At 40.3% G+C, this 25,486-nt stretch overlaps 2 pseudogenes; both read right to left on the minus strand.

Moving 5' to 3' along the window:
* Positions 1-1,389: 1,389 nt before the first annotated feature.
* On the minus strand, positions 1,390-2,365 carry Hsdl1-ps1 (hydroxysteroid dehydrogenase like 1, pseudogene 1; annotated as a pseudogene).
* Positions 2,366-23,823: 21,458 nt separating this feature from the next.
* Positions 23,824-24,590, minus strand: Lias-ps2 (lipoic acid synthetase, pseudogene 2; annotated as a pseudogene).
* Positions 24,591-25,486: the final 896 nt, after the last annotated feature.

Below are 25,486 nucleotides of genomic sequence, written 5' to 3' on the forward strand. Positions count from 1 at the left end.
GATGTCACTAAAACAACACCACATAAGTCCCAGCATGTCACCCATTTTCACTTCCCAGGTACAGTAGCACCACCACAAGAGTGATCTCCACATTCTCCACTCTGCACAAGCTGCCATGACTTCTGGGTTTCCAAGTGTTAGGAATCAGACCCTTTCAAGAGGTTAGTTTTATAAGACCCAATTAAAGTTTCAGTGTGCACCCATGTTGTTTATTTATGTAAAGTACTTTCTCACTAATAAAAGCATTTCCTGTAATGTACACATTCATTACACAGGTTAAAAATGAGCTCCTAAAATCACTTCAACAACTGCCTGGTACCACACACAGAAGTTGCCCATATTTAAACCACTATTCCACAAACAGTTGATGATTTTATCAACAATGCTCCTGGGATAAATTTGTATTGCTTAGAAAAGTATATGAAAACCAGTTCTAACAAGCTCTAAAGGGGATCAGTTAAAATATGGATACACTGAAAAATCACTACTTAGCCACACAATTACCTTAAAAGTCAAAAGACAACTTGTTTTGTGTCCCAGTCTAGGAATGAAGCCTACATAAAGAATTAGAAAGACAAAAACCACTCAAAGAAAGCAGTGTCAGACATGGCAAGCCCAGGATAGGAAAAGGAGTAACCCAGATGTTTTCTTTGGGAAAGCTTCCCCATTACCTTTTCCTGGCAAAGTCTCTAGTAAAGTCTTGTCAATAACTTTGCTCAGGCACGCAGCACACACATGGTACTAAGGGGACCTTAGGGAAATGCAGCGTGTACACGCAGACACCCTCCTCCCCATGGAACTATGTGGTATGACACACGTCTAGTGTTAACACCACCTACACTAACAGTTCACAATTTGAAAATAACACTTTTCTGTTGTCTTTCTGATGAGCATCATATTTTTTAAATGATAGGCTTAACTGCGTATCCCTGGCTGGCCTGGAACTCACTACGTAGCCCAGGTAGACTCATAGAAATCCGCCTGTCTCAACTTCCCAAGTGCTGGACTTAAAGGCATGAGCCACCACACCCAGCATAATGGGCACTTTGAAAGACAATACTATAATCAACCACTTATGAAAGGAAAACAGGTTATTTCTCATAAGAGCAAGGAAGAAAAGCTAGCACAAGATCTTACAGGAGCTAGCCAGACACACTCTAAGTGTTGCAGAAATATCCGGTTCTGTTCTCAAGCTTCATGGCCATGTGTCCTGGGCCACCCATGTGGTCCCTGAGGTTTTCTTAGACTTAAAAGTCGGTGTCATGAAGAATGGCAATACACTAGGTACTCAGTAAGAGATGATACACAGGTCAAGTAAATGTGTTCTTCCAAATGCCAGAATACCGTAGATGATTGTGACTTGGCCAAACTTCTCCCAAGCTTCCCTGTTCAGGCTTGGCAGGATAAGGCCTCTTTCCATAAGGAGAGGTTGATGAGGTTTGCACCCTACACCCTGAGCCACTCAGGCATATACTGTGGGAAAAGGAACTGAATAGAATGAGACCAGTTCCCTGTGGTCCTTTTTGAAATGCTCAGGGTCGACATGGCATGCTGTGCATACAGTCTCAGCTAAGGTGCCAGCCACCAGCATCTGTGCAGGAAGCTGACAGGTGCAGTCACACTGCTGATCACGTAGAAGGGGATCAGACTCTGCACAAAGATCCTTTTAGAGGCATACTCATACTGCAGAGCTTGGCTGAAGTGCTCCATATAGGCCTTGAACGCAGAAAAAGCAGCCAGCTGTGGGGTGGGGTGGGCTTGCAGCAGGAGCAGGAAGAAACTGTGACTATGGCGTCCTTCTTTCCGTCCATCATCCCATGAAGCACCATATCAGTCCCAATGTTCGCGCTCACGATGTCCCAGAGCATGTCCTCAGGAACCTGGCTGAAATACTGTGGATAGGGGTAGAATGCACCCATGTCATTCACCAGGATGCCAATATCTCTGTCTCTCAGGGTTTTTCGGATTGGAGCATAAATTTCCCGGACTCTGCTGAAGTTTGCCACCAAGACAAGTGTCTCCACCCTGTATGTGTCAGCTACATACTTGGCCAAAGCCTGCAGCTTCGCCTCCTCCTGACTGACCCGGATGATATTGAGTCCATGGCTTGCTAGCTCCTCTGGATAGGCCTTCCCGATGTCATCTGTAGCTCCACTGATGACCACCCATCTTCCATACCGCTTGATCAGATGGAGCCTGCTCCCCAGGCTAGGGATGAAGTGTAGCCTGACTAGACTGTAGAAGTTACAGATGACTGTGATGCTCTTCGGGTTGTGTACCAGGCCCCAACCAAGACCAGTGCTTCCATGCAGCAATTGCAAGACTAGACGATTTCCCTGTATAAGAGGTAGAAGCTGTCAAAAGCAGCTATGGCAACTTGCAGCAAGAGGCGCGGTCTCCGAAACCAGTCCAGCCGTCTGCTCGCCCTGTCCCACCGGCTGCTAGCCTCATCCTGTCAGCTGCCTGCCCCGGACTACCCTGAAAATATTTTTTATTGGTTATTTTATTTATTTACATTTTAAATGTTATCTCCCTTTCCTGGTTCCCCTCCGGAAACCAGATTCCATCCCCTCATCCCCTGCATCCATGAGGGTGATCTCTCATCCACTCACTCTTTTCCCCTCCGCACCCTGGCATTGCCCTCCCTACACTGGGGCATCGAGCTTTCACAGGACCAAAGGCCTCTCGTCCCATTTATGCCTGACAAGATCCATCCTCTGATACATATGCAGCTGGAGCCATGGGCCACTCCATTTTTACTCTTTAGTTGGTGGTTTAATCCCAGGAGCTCTGGGGTGCCTGGTTGGTTGATACAGTTGTTCTTCCTATGAAATTGCAAACCATTTCAACTTCTTCAATCCTTCTCCTCTCTGGGCTTAGCCTGATGTTTGACTGCAAACATCAGCATCTGTATTGGTCAAGCTCTGGCAAAGCATGTCAGGGGACAGCCATACCAGGCTCCTGTCAGTAAGCATTTCTTGGCATCAGCAATAATGTCTGGGTTGTTACCTGCAGATGGCATGGATCCCTATGTGGGGTAGTCTCTGGACCGCCTTTCTTTCGGGCTCTGCTCCATTCTTTGTCCCTGCATTTCTCTTAGACAGGAACAATTCTGTTTACTATTTTCATAAGCTGTTATTTATGGTGAGAAGGCTTGCAGGTAGTTTTGAATAATGTATATCATGCTGAGGTGTAGTCTACTCTTTGCCTCCTCTTTTGGCTTTGGGGTCTTATGTCCCATTCCTTGAAGATTCAGTACCTTGCAGCTCTATAGCTGTTTTCAGCTGCTCTTGGTACAGCCAGGTATAGTGTGTGTGGGAGGTAATGCGGCGGAGAAAATTGTGGAGTCGTTCTGCATTTGGCAATGGGCTTAACCATATTGTTAGCCTGGCAGACTGTGTACACAGATGGAGGAGACACTGGAAATGCAACTCTTATTGTCCATTTTTTCTTTAATCTACTGGGACCTTCCTTTCCTCCGTTCCCTTTCTCCTTCCCACCACTGCTTCCCTCTTCACTTCTTTCCTTCCCTCAGATAAAATTTTACTCCACAGTGAAAGCAAGCCTCAAACTCTCAAACCTCCTACTTTCTTTTCCTGTCTATTATTTTTTGTTATTGTTCTTTTTTTCTCCATCTTTATTAAACTGGGTATTTCTTATCTACATTTCAATTGTTATTACCTTTCCTGGTTTCTAGGCAAACATCCCCCTAATCCCTCCTCCTCCTAATCTGTTGGTTGCCATTTTGTCCTAACAACAGTGTCCTTTGCCTTACAGAAGCTTTGTAGTTTTATGAGATCCCATTTGTCGATTCTTGATCCTAGAGCATAAGCCATTGGTGTTTTGTTCAGGAAATTTTTTCCAGTGCCCATGTGTTCCAGATGCTTCCCTAGTTTTTCTTCTATTAGTTTGAGTGTGTCTGGTTTGATGTGGAGGTCCTTGATCCACTTGGACTTAAGCTTTGTACACGGTGATAAGCATGGATCGATTTGTATTCTTCTACATGTTGACCTCCAGTTGTACCAGCACCATTTGCTGAAAATGCTATCTTTTTTTCATTTGATGGTTTTGGCTCCTTTGTCAAAAATCAAGTGACCATAGGTGTGTGGGTTCATTTCTGGGTCTTCTATTCTGTTCCATTGGTCTATCTGCCTGTCTCTGTACCAATACCATGCAGTTTTTATCACTATTGCTCTGTAATACTGCTTGAGTTCAGGGATAGTGATTCCCTAACAAGTCCTTTTATTGTTGAGGATAGTTTTAACTATCCTGGGTTTTTTGTTATTCCAGATGAATTTGCAAATTGTTCTGTCTAACTCTCTGAAGAATTGGGTTGGAATTTTGATGGGGATTGCATTGAATCTGTAGATCGCTTTTGGTAACATGTCCATTTTTACAATATTAATCCTGCCAATCCATGAGCATAGGAGATCTTTCTATCTTCTGAGATCTGCTTCAATTTCTTTCTTCAGAGGCTTGAAGTTCTTATCATACAGGTCTTTCACTTGCTTGGTTAAAGTCTCACTTTGGTATTTTATATTATTTGGGACTATTATGACGGGTGTCGTTTCTCTAATTTCTTTCTTGCCTTGTTTCTCTTTTGAGTAGAGGAAGGCTACTGATTTATTTGAGTTAATTTTATACCCAGCCACTTTGCTGAAGTTGTTTATCAGGTTTAGTAGTTCTCTGTGGCACTTTTGGGATCACTTAAATATACTATCATATCATCTGCAAATAGTGATATTTTGACTATTTCCTTTCCAATCTGCATCCCTTTTATCTCCTTTTGTTGTCTGATTGCTCTGGCTAGGACTTGAGAACTATATTGAATAAGTAGAGAGAGAGAGAGATAAGTAGAGAGAGAGAGAGGGCAGCCTTGTCTAGTCCCTGATTTTAGTGGGATTGCTTCAAGTTTCTCTCCATTAATTTAATATTTTCTACTAGTTTGCCTTATATGGCTTTTACTATTTTTAGGTATGGGCCTTGAATTCTTGTTCTTTCCACGACTTTTATGATGAAGGAGTGTTGAATTTTGTCAAATGCTTTCTCAGCATCTAATGAAATGATCATGGTCAAACCTCCTACTATTTATGCAGAGATTATATTAAAATGGTACAGAATCATTTGCCATTATACCACACTAATATTCCTGAATATGTTGCATTTTAGTCCATATGTTGTTTGAATGCATGATAATCACTTCTCTGTTTCAGTGAGGAAACACTGTGATGGAAGGGAAAACAGAGTTTATTTTGATGTAAAGGTTCAGAAGAATAAGGATCCATTCTGATGGTGAAGAATAGTTACAAGTGGCAGGAGCAGGAAGCTAAAAGCTCACATTTTCACTCGTGACCACACGGTCACCTCCAGTGGTATGCCCCTCCAGCAAGACTAAACCTCTGCAAATAGCCCACCAGATACTTTAATATCTGAGACAAAAGTAGTGGGCAGTCTCACTAAAATCACTACAGAGTAGAAGGATGCATTCTCAGATGGATAAAGCTGGTTAAAATGGGTATCTTAGTGTCCTCTCTGTGTTTGCTTTAATATTCTGTCGCTGTATTACCAATACCTCAAACATTTTTTTATTCATTATCCTCTATGGACTAATTACTCACGAAATCCTCATGAAAGATAAATCCACATGAGACATGAGAGGTGCAGGTATTCCTTGACTTATGAAGGTGTAATGTCCTCATATACTCATTGCAAGTCCAAATTCATCTCACGCAATTGATCCAGTGAGCATCCTGTCCCAACACAAAGCCATGCAGCAAATACAACTGACCAGTTGTTTTTTCTTGAGAGATCTGAGGCAGGAAAACAGGAGAAGTATCCTACAGGTGTTTTCCCCAGGATAAGGTTAAAATGGGGAAAAAAGGAGAGTCTGCACAGGCTTCCTAGTATCTTTAACTAAAAGATATGGAGGCAAAGAAAGTTAAAGAAGCTCCCAAACTGCATTCCTGGCCTGAGAAAAACAAGAAAGATATTTAACAGGTTGCTCAAGAACTAAGTTACTTTAGATAACTAGTAAATTGTGGTCAAGACAAGATATTTTATCATCAACCATGAGAACCTTGAAATAACCCCTATTATAGGCCTGTGGACTCTCAAATAGCATGTGATCTGTAATATGGGATGTTAAGAAAAATGTAGCCAGATGTAACTGTAATCTTCCCAGAATGCAGTAAGAGGACAGAAAATATGAGGTTTGCCTTGACTTCTGTGAGATTACTTCAAGAAAGGAAGGAAAAAGGAAAGAAAGGAGAGAAGGAATGAAAAAGAACAAGAACGAAAAAGATTTCTCAGGTTCTGGAATATTTATTTGTAAATACTTTATATCCAGCCACTTTGCCGAATTTGTTTATCAGGCTTAGTAGTACACTGGTGGAATTTTGGGGGTTACTTGTGTATATTATTATATCATCTGCAAATAGTGACATTTTGACTTCTTCCTTTCCAATTTGTATCCCTTTGACCTCCTTTTGTTGTCTGATTGCTCTGGGTAGGACTTCAAGTATTATTTGAAAAGGTACGGAGAGTGGGAAACCTTTTTTAGTTCTTGAATTTAATGGGATTGCTTCAAATTTCTCTCCATTTAGATTAATATTAGCTACTGATTTGCTGTATGTTGCTTTTACTATGTTTAGGTATTGGCCTTGACTTGATCTTTCTAAGACTCTTAACACGAAGGGGTGTTGGATATTGTTAAGTGCTGTCTCAGCATCTAATGAGATGGTCATGTAGTTTTTTTCCCTTTGAGTTTGTTTATATAGTGGATTACGTTGATTGACTTCCATATAATGAACTCTCCCTGCATCCCTAGGATGAACACTACTTTGTCATGATGGATGATCATTTTGATCTGTTCTTGGAATTATTTTGCAATAATTTTATTGAGTATTTTTGTGTCAATATTCATGAGGGAAATTGGTCTTTCTTTGTTGGATCCTTGTGTAGTTTAAGTGTAAGTGAAATTGTGGCTTCATATAAGGAATTGTGCAGAGGACTGTCTGTTTCTAACTTGTAGAATACTTTGGACAGTATTGGTATTATGTCTTTTTTGAAAGTCTGATAGAATTCTGCACTAAACACATTTGGTCCTGGGCTTTTTTTGGTTGGGAAATTTTTTTTTATTATTATTATTTTTATTAACTTGAGTATTTCTTCTATACATTTCAAGTGTTATTCCCTTTCCCGGTTTCCGGGAAAACATCCCCCTCCCCCCTCCCCTTCCTTATGGGTGTCCCCCTCCCAACCCTCCCCCCATTGCCGCCCTCCCCCCATAGTCTAGTTCACTGGGGGTTCAGTCTTAGCAGGACCCAGGGCTTCCCCTTCCACTGGTGCTCTTACTAGGATATTCATTGCTACCTATGGGGTCAGAGTCCAGGGTCAGACCATGTATAGTATTTAGGTAGTGGCTTAGTCCCTGGAAGCTCTGGTTGCTTGACATTGTTGTACTTTTGGGGTCTCGAGCCCCTTCAAGCTCTTCCAGTTCTTTCTCTGATTCCTTCAATAGGGGACCTATTCTCAGTTCAGTGGTTTGCTGCTGGCATTCGCCTCTGTATTTGCTGTATTCTGGCTGTGTCTCTCAGGAGCGATCTACATCCGGCTCCTGTCGGTATTCACTTCTTTGCTTCATCCATCTTGTCCAATTGGGTGGCTGTATATGTATGGGCCACCTGTGGGGCAGGCTCTGAATGGGTGTTCCTTCAGTCTCTGTTTTAATCTTTGCCTCTCCCTTCCCAGCCAAGGGTATTCTTTTTCCTCATTTAAAGAAGGAATGAAGCATTCACATTTTGATCATCCATCTTGAGTTTCGTTTGTTCTAGGGATCTAGGGTAATTCAAGCATTTGGGCTAATAGCCACTTATCAATGAGTGCATACCATGTATGTCTTTCTGTGATTGGGTTAGCTCACTCAGGATGATATTTTCCAGTTCCAACCATTTGCCTACGAATTTCATAAACTCGTTGTTTTTGATAGCTGAGTAATATTCCATTGTGTAGATGTACCACATTTTCTGTATCCATTCCTCTGTTGAAGGGCATCTGGGTTCTTTCCATTTTCTGGCTATTATAAATAAGGCTGCGATGAACATAGTGGAGCACGTGTCTCTTTTATATGTTGAGGCATCTTTTGGGTATATGCCCAAGAGAGGTATAGCTGGATCCTCAGGCACTTCAATGTCCAATTTTCTGAGGAACCTCCAGACTGATTTCCAAAATGGTTTTGCCAGTCTGCAATCCCACCAACAATGGAGGAGTGTTCCTCTTTCTCCACATCCTCGCCAGCATCTGCTGTCACCTGAGTTTTTGATCTTAGCCATTCTCACTGGTGTGAGGTGAAATCTCAGGGGTGTTTTGATTTGCATTTCCCTTATGACTAAAGATGTTGAACATTTCTTTAGGTGTTTCTCAGCCATTCGGCATTCCTCAGCTGTGAATTCTTTGTTTAGCTCTGAACCCCATTTTTTAATAGGGTTATTTGTTTCCCTGCAGTCTAACTTCTTGAGTTCTTTGTATATTTTGGATATAAGGCCTCTATCTGTTGTAGGATTGGTAAAGATCTTTTCCGAATCTGTTGGTTGCCGATTTGTCCTAACCACAGTGTCCTTTGCCTTACAGAAGCTTTGCAGTTTTATGAGATCCCATTTGTCGATTCTTGATCTTAGAGCATAAGCCATTGGTGTTTTGTTCAGGAAATTTTTTCCAGTGCCCATGTGTTCCAGATGCTTCCCTAGTTTTTCTTCTATTAGTTTGAGTGTGTCTGGTTTGATGTGGAGGTCCTTGATCCACTTGGACTTAAGCTTTGTACAGGGTGATAAGGATGGATCGATCTGCATTCTTCTACATGTTGCCCTCCAGTTGAACCAGCACCATTTGCAGAAAATGCTATCTTTTTTCCATTGGATAGTTTTGGCTCCTTTGTCAAAAATCAAGTGACCATAGGTATGTGGGTTCATTTCTGGGTCTTCAATTCTGTTCCATTGGTCTATCTGTCTGTCTCTGTACAAATACCATGCAGTTTTTATCACTATTGCTCTGTAATACTGCTTGAGTTCAGGGATAGTGATTCCCCCTGAAGTCCTTTTATTGTTGAGGATAGCTTTAGCTATCCTGGGTTTTTTGTTATTCCAGATGAATTTGCAAATTGTTCTGTCTAACTCTTTGAAGAATTGGATTGGTATTTTGATGGGGATTGCATTGAATCTGTAGATTGCTTTTGGTAAAATGGCCATTTTTACTAAATTAATCCTGCCAATCCATGAGCATGGGAGATCTTTCCATCTTCTGAGGTCTTCTTCAATTTCTTTCCTCAGTGTCTTGAAGTTCTTATTGTACAGATCTTTTACTTGCTTGGTTAAAGTCACACCGAGGTACTTTATATTATTTGGGTCTATTATGAAGGGTGTCGTTTCCCTAATTTCTTTCTCGGCTTGTTTCTCTTTTGTATAGAGGAAGGCAACTGATTTATTTGAGTTAATTTTATACCCAGCCACTTTGCTGAAGTTGTTTATCAGCTTTAGTAGTTCTCTGGTGGAACTTTTGGGATCACTTAAATATACTATCATGTCATCTGCAAACAGTGATATTTTGACCTCTTGTTTTCCGATCTGTATCCCCTTGATCTCCTTTTGTTGTCTGATTGCTCTGGCTAGAACTTCAAGAACTATATTGAATAAGTAGGGAGAGAGTGGGCAGCCTTGTCTAGTCCCTGATTTTAGTGGGATTGCTTCCAGTTTCTCTCCATTTAGTTTAATGTTAGCAACTGGTATGCTGTATATGGCTTTTACTATGTTTAGTTATGGGCCTTGAATTCCTATTCTTTCTAGGACTTTTATCATGAAGGGGTGTTGAATTTTGTCAAATGCTTTCTCAGCATCTAATGAAATGATCATGTGTTTCTGTTCTTTCAGTTTGTTTATATAATGGATCACGTTGATGGTTTTCCGTATATTAAACCATCCCTGCATGCCTGGGATGAAGCCTACTTGATCATGGTGGATGATTGTTTTGATGTGCTCTTGAATTCGGTTTGCCAGAATTTTGTTGAGTATTTTGGCATCGATATTCATAAGGGAAATTGGTCTGAAGTTCTCTTTCTTTGTTGTGTCTTTGTGTGGTTTAGGTATAAGAATAATTGTGGCTTCGTAGAAGGAATTCGGTAGTGCTCCATCTGTTTCAATTTTGTTGAATAGTTTGGATAATATTGGTGTGAGGTCTTCTATGAAGGTTTGATAGAATTCTGCACTAAACCCGTCTGGACCTGGGCTCTTTTTGGTTGGGAGACCTTTAATGACTGCTTCTATTTCCTTAGGAGTTATGGGGTTGTTTAACTGGTTTATCTGTTCCTGATTTAACCTCGATACCTGGTATCTGTCTAGGAAATTGTCCATTTCCTGAAGATTTTCAAGTTTTGTTGAATATAGGTTTTTATAGTAAGATCTGATGACTTTTTGAATTTCCTCTGAATCTGTAGTTATGTCTCCCTTTTCATTTCTGATTTTGTTAATTTGGACGCACTCTCTGTGTCCTCTCGTTAGTCTGGCTAAGGGTTTATCTATCTTGTTGATTTTCTCAAAGAACCAACTTTTGGTTCTGTTGATTCTTTCTATGGTCCTTTTTGTTTCTACTTGGTTGATTTCAGCTCTGAGTTTGATTATTTCCTGCCTTCTGCTCCTCCTGGGTGTATTTGCTTCTTTTTGTTCTAGAGCTTTTAGGTGTGCTGTCAAGCTGCTGACATATGCTCTTTCCTGTTTCTTTCTGCAGGCACTCAGCGCTATGAGTTTTCCTCTTAGCACAGCTTTCATTGTGTCTCATAAGTTTGGGTATGTTGTATCTTCATTTTCATTAAATTCTAAAAAGTTTTTAATTTCTTTCTTTATTTCTTCCTTGACCAGGTTATCATTGAGTAGAGCATTGTTCAATTTCCACGTATATGTGGGCATTCTTCCCTTATTGTTATTGAAGACCAGTTTTAGGCCGTGGTGGTCCGATAGCACGCATGGGATTATTTCTATCTTTCTGTACCTGTTGCGGCCCGTTTTTTGACCAATTATATGGTCAATTTTGGAGAAAGTACCATGAGGAGCTGAGAAGAAGGTATATCCTTTTGCTTTAGGATAGAATGTTCTATAAATATCCGTTAAGTCCATTTGGCTCATGACTTCTCTTAGTCTGTCGACATCACTGTTTAATTTCTGTTTCCATGATCTGTCCATTGATGAGAGTGGTGTGTTGAAATCTCCCACTATTATTGTGTGAGGTGCAACGTGTGCTTTGAGCTTTAGTAAGGTTTCTTTTACGTATGTAGGTGCCCTTGTATTTGGGGCATAGATATTTAGGATTGAGAGTTCATCTTGGTGGGTTTTTCCTTTGATGAATATGAAGTGTCCTTCCTTATCTTTTTTGATGACTTTTAGTTGGAAATTGATTTTATTTGATATTAGAATGGCTACTCCAGCTTGCTTCTTCTGACTATTTGCTTGGAAAGTTGTTTTCCAGCCTTTCACTCTGAGGTAGTGTCTGTCTTTGTCTCTGAGGTGTGTTTCCTGTAGGCAGCAGAATGCAGGGTCCTCGTTGTGTATCCAGTTTGTTAATCTATCTCTTTTTATTGGGGAGTTGAGGCCATTGATATTGAGAGATATTAAGGAATAGTGATTATTGTTTCCCGTTATATTCATATTTGGATTTGAGGTTATGTTTGTGTGCTTTCATTCTCTTTGTTTTGTTGCCAAGACGATTAGTTTCTTGCTTCTTCTAGGGTATAGCTTGCCTCCTTATGTTGGGCTTTACCATTTATTATCCTTTGTAGTGCTGGATTTGTGGAAAGATATTGTGTAAATTTGGTTTTGTCATGGAATATCTTGGTTTCTCCATCAATGTTAATTGAGAGTTTTGCTGGATACAGTAACCTGGGCTGGCATTTGTGTTCTCTTAGGGTCTGTATGACATCAGTCCAGGATCTTCTGGCCTTCATAGTTTCTGGCGAGAAGTCTGGTGTGATTCTGATAGGTCTCCCTTTATATGTTACTTGACCTTTTTCCCTTACTGCTTTTAATATTCTTTCTTTATTTTGTGCGTTTGGTGTTTTGACAATTTTGTGACGGGAGGTGTTTCTTTTCTGGTCCAATCTATTTGGAGTTCTGTAGGCTTCTTGTATGTCTATGGGTATCTCTTTTTTTAGGTTAGGGAAGTTTTCTTCTATCATTTTGTTGAAGATATTTACTGGTCCTTTGAGCTGGGAGTCTTCACTCTCTTCTATACCTATTATCCTTAGGTTTGATCTTCTCATTGAGTCCTGGATTTCCTGTATGTTTTGGACCAGTAGCTTTTTCCGCTTTACATTATCTTTGACAGTTGAGTCAATGATTTCTATGGAATCTTCTGCTCCTGAGATTCTCTCTTCCATCTCTTGTATTCTGTTGGTGAAGCTTGTATCTACAGCTCCTTGTCTCTTCTTTTGGTTTTCTATATCCAGGGTTGTTTCCATGTGTTCTTTCTTGATTGCTTCTATTTCCATTTTTAATTCCTTCAACTGTTTGATTGTGTTTTCCTGGAATTCTTTCAGGTATTTTTGTGACTCCTCTCTATGGGCTTCTACTTGTTTATTAATATTTTCCTGGAATTCTTTCAGGGATTTTTGTGTCTCCTCTCTATGGGCTTCTACTTGTTTATTTATGTTTTCCTGGAATTCTTTCAGGGATTTTTGCGATTCTTTCAGGCATTTTTGCGATTCCTCTCTGTAGGCTTCTACTTGTTCTCTAAGGGAGTTCTTCACGTCTTTCTTGAAGTCCTCCAGCATCATGATCAAAAATGATTTTGAAACTAGATCTTGCTTTTCTGGTGTGTTTGGATATTCCATGTTTGTTTTGATGGGAGAATTGGGCTCCGATGGTGCCATGTAGTCTTGGTTTCTGTTGCTTGGGTTCCTGCGCTTGCCTCTCGCCATCAGATTATCTCTAGTGTTACTTTGTTCTGCTATTTCTGACAGTGGCTAGACTGTCCTATAAGCCTGTGTGTCAGGAGTGCTGTAGACCTGTTTTCCTCTCTTTCAGTCAGTTATGGGGACAGAGTGTTCTGCTTTCGGGCGTGTGGTTTTTCCTCTCTACAGGTCTTCAGCTGTTCCTGTGGGCCTGTGTCTTGAGTTCACCAGGCAGCTTTCTTGCAGCAGAAAAGTTGGTCTTACCTGTGGTCCCGAGGCTCAAGTTCGCTCGTGGGGTGCTACCCACGGGCTCTCTGCAGCGGCAGCAACCAAGAAGACCTGTGCTGCCGTTTCCGGGGGCTTCAGTGCACCAGGGTTCCAGATGGTCTTTGCCTTTTTCCTCTGGCGTCCGATATGTGTGTGCAGAGAGCAGTCTCTTCTGGTTTCCCAGGCTTGTCTGCCTCTCTGAAGGTTCAGCTCTCCCTCCCACGGGATTTGGGTGCAGAGAACTGTTTATCCGGTCTGTTTCCTTCTGGTTCTGGTGGTGTCTCAGGCACAGGGGTCCTGCTGCTCCTGGGCCCTCCCCCACGGGAGCCCAGAGGCCTTATACAGTTTCCTCTTGGGCCAGGGATGTGGGCAGGGGTGAGCAGTGTTGGTGGTCTCTTCCGCTCTGCAGCCTCAGGAGTGCCCACCTGACCAGGCGGTTGGATCTCTCTCTTACAGGGTCTGGGGGCAGAGAGTGGCTGCGGGCCAGGATCCGCGGGTGTGGGACTTCCGGTAAACACAGAACGTGCCCGGTTCTACAGGAATTCTGCTTCAGTGTGTCCCAAGCTCACCAGGCAGCTTTCTTGCAGCAGAAAATTTGGTCTTACCTGTGGTCCCGGGGCTCAAGTTCGCTCGTGAGGTGCTGCCCACGGGCTCTCTGCAGCGACAGCAACCAGGAAGAGGTTGGGAGATTTTTAATAACTGCTTCTATTTCTTTAGGAGGTATGGGATTGTTTAGATGGTTTATCTGACCCTGATTTTACTTTCATCAAGATTTTCCAGTTTTGTAATAGGATCTCTTGATTTTTTTGAATTTTCTCAGATTCTGTTGTTATGTCTCCCTTTTCATTTCTGATTTTGTTAATTTGGATACTCTCTCTGTGCCCTCTGGTTAGTCTCGCTAAGGGTTTATCTATCTTGTTGATTTTCTAGAAACAGTTTCTGGTTTTGTTGATTTTTGGATAGTTCATTTCATTTCCACTTTGTTGATTTCAGTCCTGAATTTGAATATATCCTGCAGTCTACTCCTCTTAGGTGTGTTTCCTACTTTTTTTGTTCTAGAGCTTTCAGGTGTGCTGTCAAGCCACTATTGTATGCTCTCTCCAGTTTCTTTTGGGGTGCACTCAGAGCTATGAGTGCTCCTCTTAGCACTGCTTTCATTGTGTCTCATAAATTTGGGTTTGTTGTGCCTTCATTTTCACTAAATTCTAAAAAGTCTAATTTATTTATTCCTTCCTTGACCAAGTTATCATTGGGTAAATAATTTTTCAGCTTCCATGTGTATGTGGATTTTCTATTGTTTTTATTTTTATTGATGATCAGTCTTAGTTCCTGGTGATCTGATAAGATCTCTGGGACTATTTCAATCTTCTTATATCTGTTGAGTCTGTTTTGTGACTGATTATATGGTCAATTTGGGAGAAGGTACAATGAGATGCTGAGAAGAAGGTATATTCTTCTGTTCTAGAATGAAATGTATATAGATATCTGTTAAATCTATATGGGTCATAACTTCTGTTAGTTTCTCCATGTCTCTGTTTAGTTTCTGTTTCCATGATCTGTCCATTGATGAGAGTGGGCTGTTGAAGTCTCCCATTATTATTGTGTGAGGTGCCATATGTGCTTTAAGTTTCAGTAAAGTTTCTTTTATGAGTGTTCCCCTTGCATATGAAGCATAGATATTTAGAATTGAGAGTTCATCTTGGTGGATTTTTCCTTTGATGAATATCATGTGTCCTCTTTATGCATCCAGTCTGTTAATCTGTGTCTTTTTATTGCTGAATTGAGTCCATTGATGTTGAGAGATATTAGGGAATAGTGATTGTTGCTTCCTGTTATTTTTGTATTTGGAGGTGGGTTTATATTTCTGTGCTTCTCTTCTTCTGGTTTTGTTGCAAGGGGATTACTTTCTTGCTTTTTGTTGGGCGTAGTTTCTGTCCTTGGGTTGGGCTTTGCCATTTATTATCCTTTGTAGGACTGCATTTATAGACAGATATTGTGTAAATTTGGTTTGTCATGGAACAGCTTAGTTTCTCCTTCAATGTTAGTTGATAGTTTTGCTGTATACGGTAACTTGGGCTGGCATTTGTGTTCCCTAAGGGTCTGTATGACCTCTGCCCAGGATTCCTGGCTTTCATATTCTCTGTTGAGAAGTCTGGTGTAATTATGATAGGTCTGCCTTTATACGTTACTTGATCTTTTTCCTTTACTGCTTTTAACATTCTTTCTTTTTTTGTGCATTTGTTGTTTTTACTATTATGTGATGGGACAAATTCCTTTTCTGGTGTAATCTGTTTCAAGTTCTGTAGGCTTGTTGTATGCTAAGGGCATCTATTTATTTAGGTTAAAGGAAAATTGTTTTTCTATAATTTTGTTGAAGATATTTACTGGCCCTATAAATTGGAAATCTTCACTCTCTGCTGTACCTATTATCCTTAGGTATGATCTTCCCAGTGTGTCCTGGATTTCTTGGATGTTTTGGGTTAGGAGCTTTTTGAGTTTCTCATTTTCTTTGATGGTTGTGTCAGTGTTTTCTAAGTTATCTTCTGACCCTGAGATTCTCTCTTCTCTCTTGTATTGTGTTGGTAATGCTCGCATCTGAGACTCCTGATCTCTTTCCTAGGTTTCCTATTTCCAAGGTTGTCTCCCTTTGTGATTGCTTTATTGTTTCTATTCCCACTTTAAGATCCTGAATGGTTTTGTTCAATTTCTTCACACGTTTGGTTGATTTTTGTGTTTCCTCTGTAATGGCCTCTATTTTTTTAATCTGTGTTTTCCTGTATTTCTTTAACGGAGTTATTTACTTCCTTCTTAATGTCCTCTAACATCACCATGAGTTGTGATTTTAAATCAGAATCTTGTTTTTTAGAATCTTGTGTTTGAGTACCCAGGGCTTGCTTTGGTGGGAAAACTGGGTTTTGATGATGCCAAGTGGCCTTAGTTTCTTTGCTTAAATTCTTGCCCTTGCCTTTTGCCTTTTTCTTATCTCTGGTATTAGCGGTTCTAGCCGTCTATGACAGTGTCTTGACCCTCCGGTAAGCCTGTGTCTCAGCACTCCTAGCAGGATCTGGGTATAGAGAGCTGTGGTACACAGTCATTTCAGGTCACAGACATAAAGCAGAAGGATCCTGTCCCAGACCGCTCCTATATTCCTGTGTCCTGAGGGCTCCAGAAGGTTTCTTCTGTGCTAGGAATGTGAGCAGCAGTGGTGGTCTCACTTGTGCTCTCAGGAGTGTTAGCACTTCTGAGAATCCAGCTCTCTCCCAGTGAGATCTGAGTATAGAGACCTGTGGTACTGTGTCAGCTACAGGCGCAGGCAGAATCAGGAAGGATTGTGTTCTGGACTGCTCCTTGATTCCTGTGTCCTGATGGCTCCTATCCAGTCCCTTGGAGCAGAAGTGATGGTCTTACCTGTGCTCTCAGGTGTGTCAGCACTCCTGTGAGAACAGCTTTCTTTTAGCGGGATCTGGGTACAGAGAGCTGTGACACTGAAAAGCAAACATTTAAGACATATTCTTTATTGATTCTGGGCCCCAGAGAATTAGTAATCATGAAACTTTAAGAATACCTTTAATTCAGACTTGAATGGTATCAACTGTGTTATTACATAGTTGTTAGTTTGAACTCATTTGCTCCTAGTAAGACATTCACTCTGAAGAACTCTAATTTTGTTCACTTAACCATGAATCTCTCTTCTAGGCTACTTGTGCCTGTAGTTTTAGCTTTTTCTCTTCTTCTCAAGAAGTCCAGTTTGAAGTCACAGGCTGTTTCTCACTTTTCTCTATGGTACCTTTCAAATTCTCAATATTTTTAGCAATCTTTTCTACTCTTTATAGATTCCAGTGTTCTTTGACTCTTCATAACTCCTGAATTTGTTGTCCTTTGCCTATGAGTCATTAGTAGTGTGACACAGAGAAAACTTTTTCATTCGTTTAAATGGGAATCTCCATCTTCATTGTACTGGAAATATTTTAGTTAAAATATTTATGTTTTCAAAAATACATATAAGATGAGGAAACTTTAGAAGGTGTAAATATGTTTATTTATATGATTGTAGTTATTTTACCTTAAGTATATGTTTATATCTAAAATCATCAAATCATGTTCATTGGCTACATGCAGCTTTATAACAAATAAATTTTAAAATTACCTTTGCATTTTTATTTAGATGATATCTCTGTTAGGAAGCTCTTATCCATCCTTTCTCTTGTTGAATTCACTGTGTGGGTGGAGTATAAAACTTTAAATCTTGTTGAGTCAGTTTATTTCCCTCCTTATTGCTAATCTTACCTGATGTGGTCTTTCAAAGGTTTCAATTATTTCATTACATTAGGATAATTAATGCTGTACTAACTCAGTTACTGATTCTTTCTCAGTGTTTTAACTGAAAACTATAATTATTTTAAAAGGGTGGGAATTTAAATCCTCTTGTGTAGTATTGAGAAAAGTACTCATTTCATAATTAATATCCACATATTAGTGAGTGCATACCATGTTTAGTTTTCTGAACTATGAAGTTGAGTATCACCATACTAAAATCCACAGACCCAAAGAAGCTAAGTAACAAGGAAGGCCAAAAGGGGAATCTTGAATCTCACTAAGAAGGGGAAACAGAATAAACATGAGACATTTTGTATGGAGGGAGGGGATTGAGTGGGGATGGGGTCTGCAGGGGTACAAGAGGGATCAGGTACAGGAAGGACAAAGGAATAAAGTACTGGGAAAGACAACTGGAATAAAGATGGGCATCTGTGGGACAAACTAGAAAACTAGGATAATGAAAATTCCCAGGAATCTATAAAGTTGACCCAAGTCAAGACTCCTAGCAAAGGGAGATTTGGAGCCTAAAATGACCATTTTCTATAACCAGGCAAGACTTACAATGGAGGGCCCGGAACACCAACTCAGTCGCAAAACCTTTGACCCACAATTTTTTGTGCCTACAAGATGTGCAGGGGTAAACATGGAACAGAAATTGAGGGAATGGTGAACCAAAGACTGGTCAAAATTGAAACCCATCCCATAAAAGGAAGTCCATCCCTGACACTATTAATAATATTTTGCTATACTTGCAGACAGGAGTATAGCATAAGTGCCATCAGAGAGAATTCACCCAGAAACTGATAGAAACAGATACACAAACTTATAGCCAAACATTAGGTGGAGGTTGGAGAATCCCACAGGAGAGGGATAGGAAAGATTGGACAGGTCAGAAAGATCACACAAGCACACACACACACACACACACACACACACACACACACACACACACACACACCTACAGAATTATCTAGTCTGGTACATAGGGGCTCATAGAGACTAAACTGCCAATCAGAGAACATGTAGGGAATGGACCTAGGCCTTCTGTATGTAACAGATGTGTAGCTGGATCTTCATATAGGACTCCTAACAATGGAAGCAGGATCTATCTCTGACTCTGTTATCTGCCTTTGTATCCTTTCCTCAAAATCGGCTACTTTGTCTAGCCTAAAGTAAGAGAAGATGTTTCTAGTCTTATTGCAATTTGATGTGCCAAGGATGGTTGATACCCATGAAAGTCCTTTTTGTTTCTAAGTGGAAAGGTAGAAAGTAGTGGATTGGGGTCTGGGGATGAGAAGGAAGGACTGGAATGAGAGGAGGGAAGGGAAGTTTCAATTAGGATGTAGAGTAACAAGGCACTTGACAAAATAATCTGCCATGTAAAATAGGGTATAAAAACAATTTGAATAAGCATGATTCTTTTTGAAGAATGAGATGCTGTGGAGTGAGCTTTCTCAAGATATGAATTGGTACACTGCTGGGGCCTGCACCAGCAGGGCCTTCTTTCTTGTCAGTTCTTCTTGAAATAATGGAGGGAAAAGAACATTAGCAGAGGGTAAGACTTTGTGTTATGAGATACAGGGGTAACACTTTGTCTTATGAGATAGTTAGATTTGCTGTATAATAATAAAATGTTTACTCATCCTCATCTAAGTTACTATGCTGCTGACCTGCTTTTGTCTTCCTCTGAGGCCAGAAACTGCAGTCTCTGGTGCTTAGCACTGCATCCTAAAACAGCAGAATATTAAGTAAAGGGTTAATTGCTAGAGTCTTTTCCCTTTTGACCAGATGCCTCTTGGGCTAGGGGGAAGTTTGGAGCAACAAATTTCTATTGAACCAGGAAAAGAGAATAAAACTCGCAGAAGTAAAAAACTTTTACATAAGCAAATATGCATAAACTCACATGAGTTTATATACAGATTCATGCATGTGTATTTATACATTTCCATTAAACTGCTTGAGATCAGCTTGCATGCATTCTCACAATTAATACTTATATACATATATTTATACTTACATGTGCATATGGCACAAAAGAGCAAGAACCTATGCAGAAAGAACTTAGCTCATCCTGGATGAGAAATATGCTCCAATCTTTATTACACAGGGAAAGAAAAAGCTTCTATCCTTTTTATGTTAAATGAATTAAACCCAAGTTTGTAAGAAAAACACTTTACTCCTTTTGATAAGAGTAAGCCTGCCTTGTTGTTAAGAAAGGACTTGTTCTGTCCCACAGTAAGGAGACTCCTTCCTGCTCCTTCTGCTCTCTGTGGCTTCTTCCTTTTTCCTCTTTCCCTCTTTATTCTGTACATTGTTCTCAATCTATAGTTTCTAAGTTATTCTACTTACACTGCCAATCTTGGTCTTTCCCCCTGCTCTGATGTCACAATAATGCTCTTACTCTCAATGCCTTTTCTCCCAATGCTATGGCTATACTTCTAAGTTCTTAAGTTCAGTTCTGTCTAAAAGTGTTCTGTCTAAAAAGTTCTCCTCAGCTCAGGTCCCTGTCTACTCAGTTCTTCTTAGCTCAGTTCTAAATCTTCTCTTTGTCCTCAGCACTTAAAACATCTTTCAGTATACATGATCACATGTTAAAAATTCCATCACAAGTTCACATATAAAATTAAATCATAAATTGAAATAGAAGTTTACAACAAAGAATGCTTACATGCATATCCATTAGGAGTATCTGGCTAAAAATCCATCACCTATCAGAGCTCCACAGGTTCATAGAAAGTTTAAAAAACACATTATTAGTGAAGCTTTGCATAGATGAAGCCAGTCAATATTTTATCTTCTGTCTTAGCACCTATAATAAATCATTAGTTCTCTTCATATGACCTTTGGTTAATTGTTTTATAACCTCTTTGTTTGTGATTTGAGTAGGGGAAAATCTGGTTACTATCTAATAGGCAATTAACTGGTGACACATGGGAGACTAAGTTTTCATTTTAGTTTGACTATCAGAAAAGGACCTACTAGCAGTCTCACTATAAAAAAGCTTAATAATCACTGATATACTTTTAGGAATTTTATAAGATCATCATTAATACTTAAGAAGTCATCTATTTGTCTAATAGCATCACTACAAAATAGTACATCTTCATACATCTGCAGAGATCTGCTCAAAAGAGGTGGCTAATACCTAGTGATTGTTATATACGTTTAATAATGACAAGAAATATGTACTAATAGCAGGAATCTTTCCTGAAATGAATTCTCTTGGACCTGACCTTGGAGGGCAAATCTGTCACTGATTAATCTGAAGCCGACCATCTCAGGAAGATGACCTGCTAGTTATTAGCTTTTCCTATGTGGCCCCTGACAGTACACTAGTAGCACAAATACCATGGAAATAGCTAGAAATTTTTAAAATTGGATTTAGAGCACACTTCATGAGATGAAACCTTAACACTACTAGGGTGGCCAAGAATGCAAGGTTTAATAGGTCATGGGTCTCGGGGATAATCAGATACTATTGTTCTGGTAAAAGAATACATTAGTAAATGACTACTAAGAATATATTTTTATACCCATATATCAGAGCTTTACTCAAACTTCAGTAGAGAATTTTTCTTTTCTTTTTCCTTTTTCTTTTTCTTTCTGTCTGTCTATCTATCTATCTATCTATCTATCTATCTATCTATCTATCTATCTATTGGAGAGGAGAGGATTTATTTCACTTTACAACTCACAGTTTATCATGAAGGGAAGTCAAGGCTAGAACTCAAGCAGGAACCAAAAGAGAAAGCATGGAGGAATGGGATTTCTGCTTTAGCCTATTTGGTTCAGCCTGCTTTAAGAAAAATTATGCATATTTTCTTTATTTACATTCCAAATGTTATCCCCATTCCTGGTTGTCCTCTCGAAATCCCTATTCTATCAGCTCCCCCTCCCCCCACTTCTATGAAAGTGCTCCCTCATCCACATTCTCTCTCCCTCCTCCTCACCCTGACATTCCCTTACACTAGGGCATTGAGCCTTCACAGAACCAAGGGCCTTTCCTCCCATCAATGCCCAACAAGGCCATCCTCTGCTATATATGCAGCTGGAGCCATGGGTTGCTCCATGTGTACTCTTTGTTTGGTGGTTTAGTCCCTGGGAACTATGGTGTGCCTGGTTGGTTGATATTGTTGTTCTTCCTATAGGGTTGCAAACCCCTTCAGTCCTTCAGTCCTTTCTTCTACATGGGGGGGCTCATTCTCAGTCTAATGGTCAGCTGCAAGCATCTGTCTCTGTAGTTGTCAGGCTCTGGCAGAGCCTCTCAGGAGACAGATATATCAGGCTCCTGTCAGCATGTACTTCTTGGCATCTACAATAGTGTCTGGGTTTGGCGGCTGCATATGGGATGAATTCCCAAGTGGGGCAGTCTCTGGATGGCCATTCCTTCAGTCTCTGCCTGACACTTTGTCTCCATATTTCCTCTGGTGAGTATTTTGTTTCCCCCTCTAAGAAGGACTGAAGCACTCAAACTTTGGTCTTCCTTCTTCTTGAGCTTTGTGTGGTCTGTGAATTGTATTCTGAGAAGTTTCTTAAATCACTAGGTTATAATTAACATAGAGACTCACAATTGGACAATGTGCAGAGATTGAGAAACCTTGGAATACTCAGTCCTAAATAGAATGTCTTTATCAAACCTCTCCTATCAAGGCTCAGGGATAGGGAGAAAATTAGATTTTAAGGGCTAGAGGTGATGGATTACTCCAGTGAAACAGAATCTTCTTGACACAAAATTAATGCACATATGAACTTACAGAGACTGTGAAAGGACACATAAGACACACACATTTCAAGTCGGACAAAACCATATTATAGAGAAGCAGAAGTAAGCACAAAGCCCTACCCTGACCAAGAAACAATATGCAGGCGATAGCTGCTGGGAAAAGAAAAAATAATTTCTTCATTGGAGTTTCACTGGATATGTCAACCATACTTCAAGGAAGGCCTCATGCCAGTAGTCAACACAAAATGAACTCTGTGATTTTTGTTTGTTTGTATGTGTGTATTTTATTGGTTCCTTGGGAATTTCACATTATGTACCAAATCCCACTCATCTCCCTGTTTCTCCATGTCTGCCCTCCACCCTTGAAACCTCCCTACCAAAAGAAAACAAAAAATAAAAATAAAAACAAAATACTATCAAACAAAAAAACAAATTGCCATGGTAGCTGCACAGCTTTGGAATTACTGCTTCACATGATACAGCAGTTCATACATAGAGTAGATGTTGAGGTGGACCATCTCAGAGACCTGGATCTGGGCCTGGGTGGAAACTGAGTTAGTCAACCCACCCATTCTTCCATGCTTGTGTTACCAAGGCCACCCCTCTCCCTTTGTCCAGGCAGGATGAAGGGCCAGTTCTCCTGTTCTCGCCCTTGGGTTTGGCTCTCCTGTACCCATGCTACTAGGGACAGCTCTACTCTACTGCTCAGTTCAGGTAGGAGGCAGGCCTTCCAGAATTCTACAGTTGGTAAAGAATGGAGCCAGCTCTCCCATGTTCCTGTCCCTGGAGTTAGTTCACTTGTGTACCACATAGAGTGAGGGGAGTGCAGCTCAGAACAGTGCTTGAACATCAACATAGCCTCAGGTGGCAGATCAGCCCAGAGACATCCCCATGGGCTTTGGTAGTAACATATAGTCTTGGATATCAACTTAAACCCTAGCTGTATCAGGACCATGGACCCAGATATGATCATCACCTGCTCCCCAGGCCAGAATGTCACAATGACTTCAGGTTGGCAGCCTAGGCTACTCAGATCAATGTGGCCCTTGGCAGCATTATGATCCCTGAATATTAACATGGTATAAGGCAGGAACCCAGACTATCATTATCTAGATGGCCTTTGGTGGTAAGATAGGTCACAGATATTAACACAGACCCTGGCTGAAGTAGCATCCTGGTTCATACCTCTCCATGACCCCAGGTGGTTGCATAGGCTCCTGATATCTGCCTGTTCCTCATCACTGTCCTCTCTCCAGTTTAACCTACCTTCTCAATACATTAACCTCAAGACATCATTTTCTCTCCCACCTCTTCACTATGTCTTTCCCATCTTTGCATCACACATTCACTCATCATAGGGACACTTGCTGTTTCAGACTGGGATATGGGCATGTGAGTGTTTTTCTGTTCTGGTGGGCTTAGGGCACATGCCTGGGTGTCTCTTCCTGCTGGCAGCCCAGGGGATTAGGGAATCTGAGGCACATTGTTGGGTGTTTCCTCCAAGTTATTTCTTAAGAAGTGTTTCTCCACTGTATTGAAGCTACAGTCTGTAATGTTTACAATCCAGGAGCAATGTGCTTGGTACTATTCACTGTAACTTCTTGTAGGTCTTTGACACAGAAAAATAGAGACTGTCTAATAAAATCACACCCAAATATCTCTGTAATTTGGGAATTGTGTCTACATTATGTGTGTACACATCTAATGCTGACAGACTGACCTTTTCAACTTTACTTCCAATTTTTTTCAGAAGTAAAGGGTGCAGCATTCCATGAGGATTCTTGAATTTCTTTCCTTCAAGCGCGACATGCTCTTGACAATGTGTTTATTTCCCCTGTCAGGCCCATCATCTAGATCCACTGATGTCAGGACAACATAATCCAGAACCCACTCTGCAATCTCTTTGGCCATATTGTAGGGTACATTGGCATTCAATGGAACAGGATTATTTTTTTTGGTCTTAACAGGACAAAATCATCAAACTTTAGTACATTTGTCTCCCATCAGTATCATCATAACTGTGGCCATGGCATATTCTCAACCTCCTCAACACTCTCCAATGTTGGGGTATTGGGCTTCTTCATGTAATGGGTGAAGATTTAAATTCTGCAATATATTTTTCAGTTTATTGCAATTTTTGCTCATGGGTATCTCTCTTTAACCACACAGTTACTCTTAACCTTTCTCCTTTCTGACACTTTAAATTTTCTTTATATTCATCTCAGGTACTATTGTCCAAAAGAGAGCCAAATACAAAATCTAGACTATTTGGTCTATTATGTAAATATCTCCTACTGCCTTTAAATTTGGCAAAGAATCTAATGCTCTAACTGGGCTGGATAAATATCTTCCAAATATTTAACATGTCACATATTCATGTCTTCTGTTCTCAAGACATGTACTAAATTTATGTTGTCAACAATTTAAATTGCATTCAGATATGCCATGGATGTGAATATTTTATTCCTGATCAGCCGCAGACCTTTAAATAGGATAGCTGGATAATTTTCCTAATTTTGGACTTGGGACAAGGATAAGCAATAGTTTTCTTACTATCCACCTGGAACCTCAGGCTACAGCTGCATTCCTGTGGGTCTTAGGAGGGTCAAGGGGAGTAGGAACCCTGGTTTGGTAATTTTTGTTTTATTGATTTCTATGGTTTTCTGGCCTTTGTTATTTGTTTTATTTTTTTATTGAGAGAGAGAGGAGGAGCATGAAGTTGGGTTGGTATGAAGAATCTGGATTGAGGAGGGGAAAAATATGACCAGAATAGATTGTGTCCAAAATATTTAAAAATATTAGGTATTTATTATGGTAATGAGGCTTGGATATGATGATTCTCTGTAGCACATCATTGATACTTTGTCAAGCACAGGGAACAAAATTTTGCATGCATATCAAATAGAAGGTGATGATATCAATAGACATAAATTAACATAAAAACAAGGGTTGTACAAAAATATTTACATGCGTAAAATAAACAGCCTTTACTCAGGACACTACTGGTAGGGGTTTGATAACCAACTGTCAATTTCCGAAACCCAGAAAAAGGCATCGATGATGAGCTTAACAAGTTAGTGTTGGTGCTTATTAAGAAAGTGGTGTTGAACCAATGACTTATGCTCTAAGATCAAGAATCAACAAATGGGACCTCATAAAATTGCAAAGTTTCTGTAAAGCAAAAGACACTGTCATTAGGACAAAACAGCAACCAACAAACTGGAAAAAGATCTTTACCAATCCTACGTCTG

This window comes from Rattus norvegicus, chromosome 1 (genome assembly GCF_036323735.1).
Source record: "Rattus norvegicus strain BN/NHsdMcwi chromosome 1, GRCr8, whole genome shotgun sequence".
NCBI classification, from domain to species: Eukaryota; Metazoa; Chordata; class Mammalia; order Rodentia; family Muridae; genus Rattus; species Rattus norvegicus.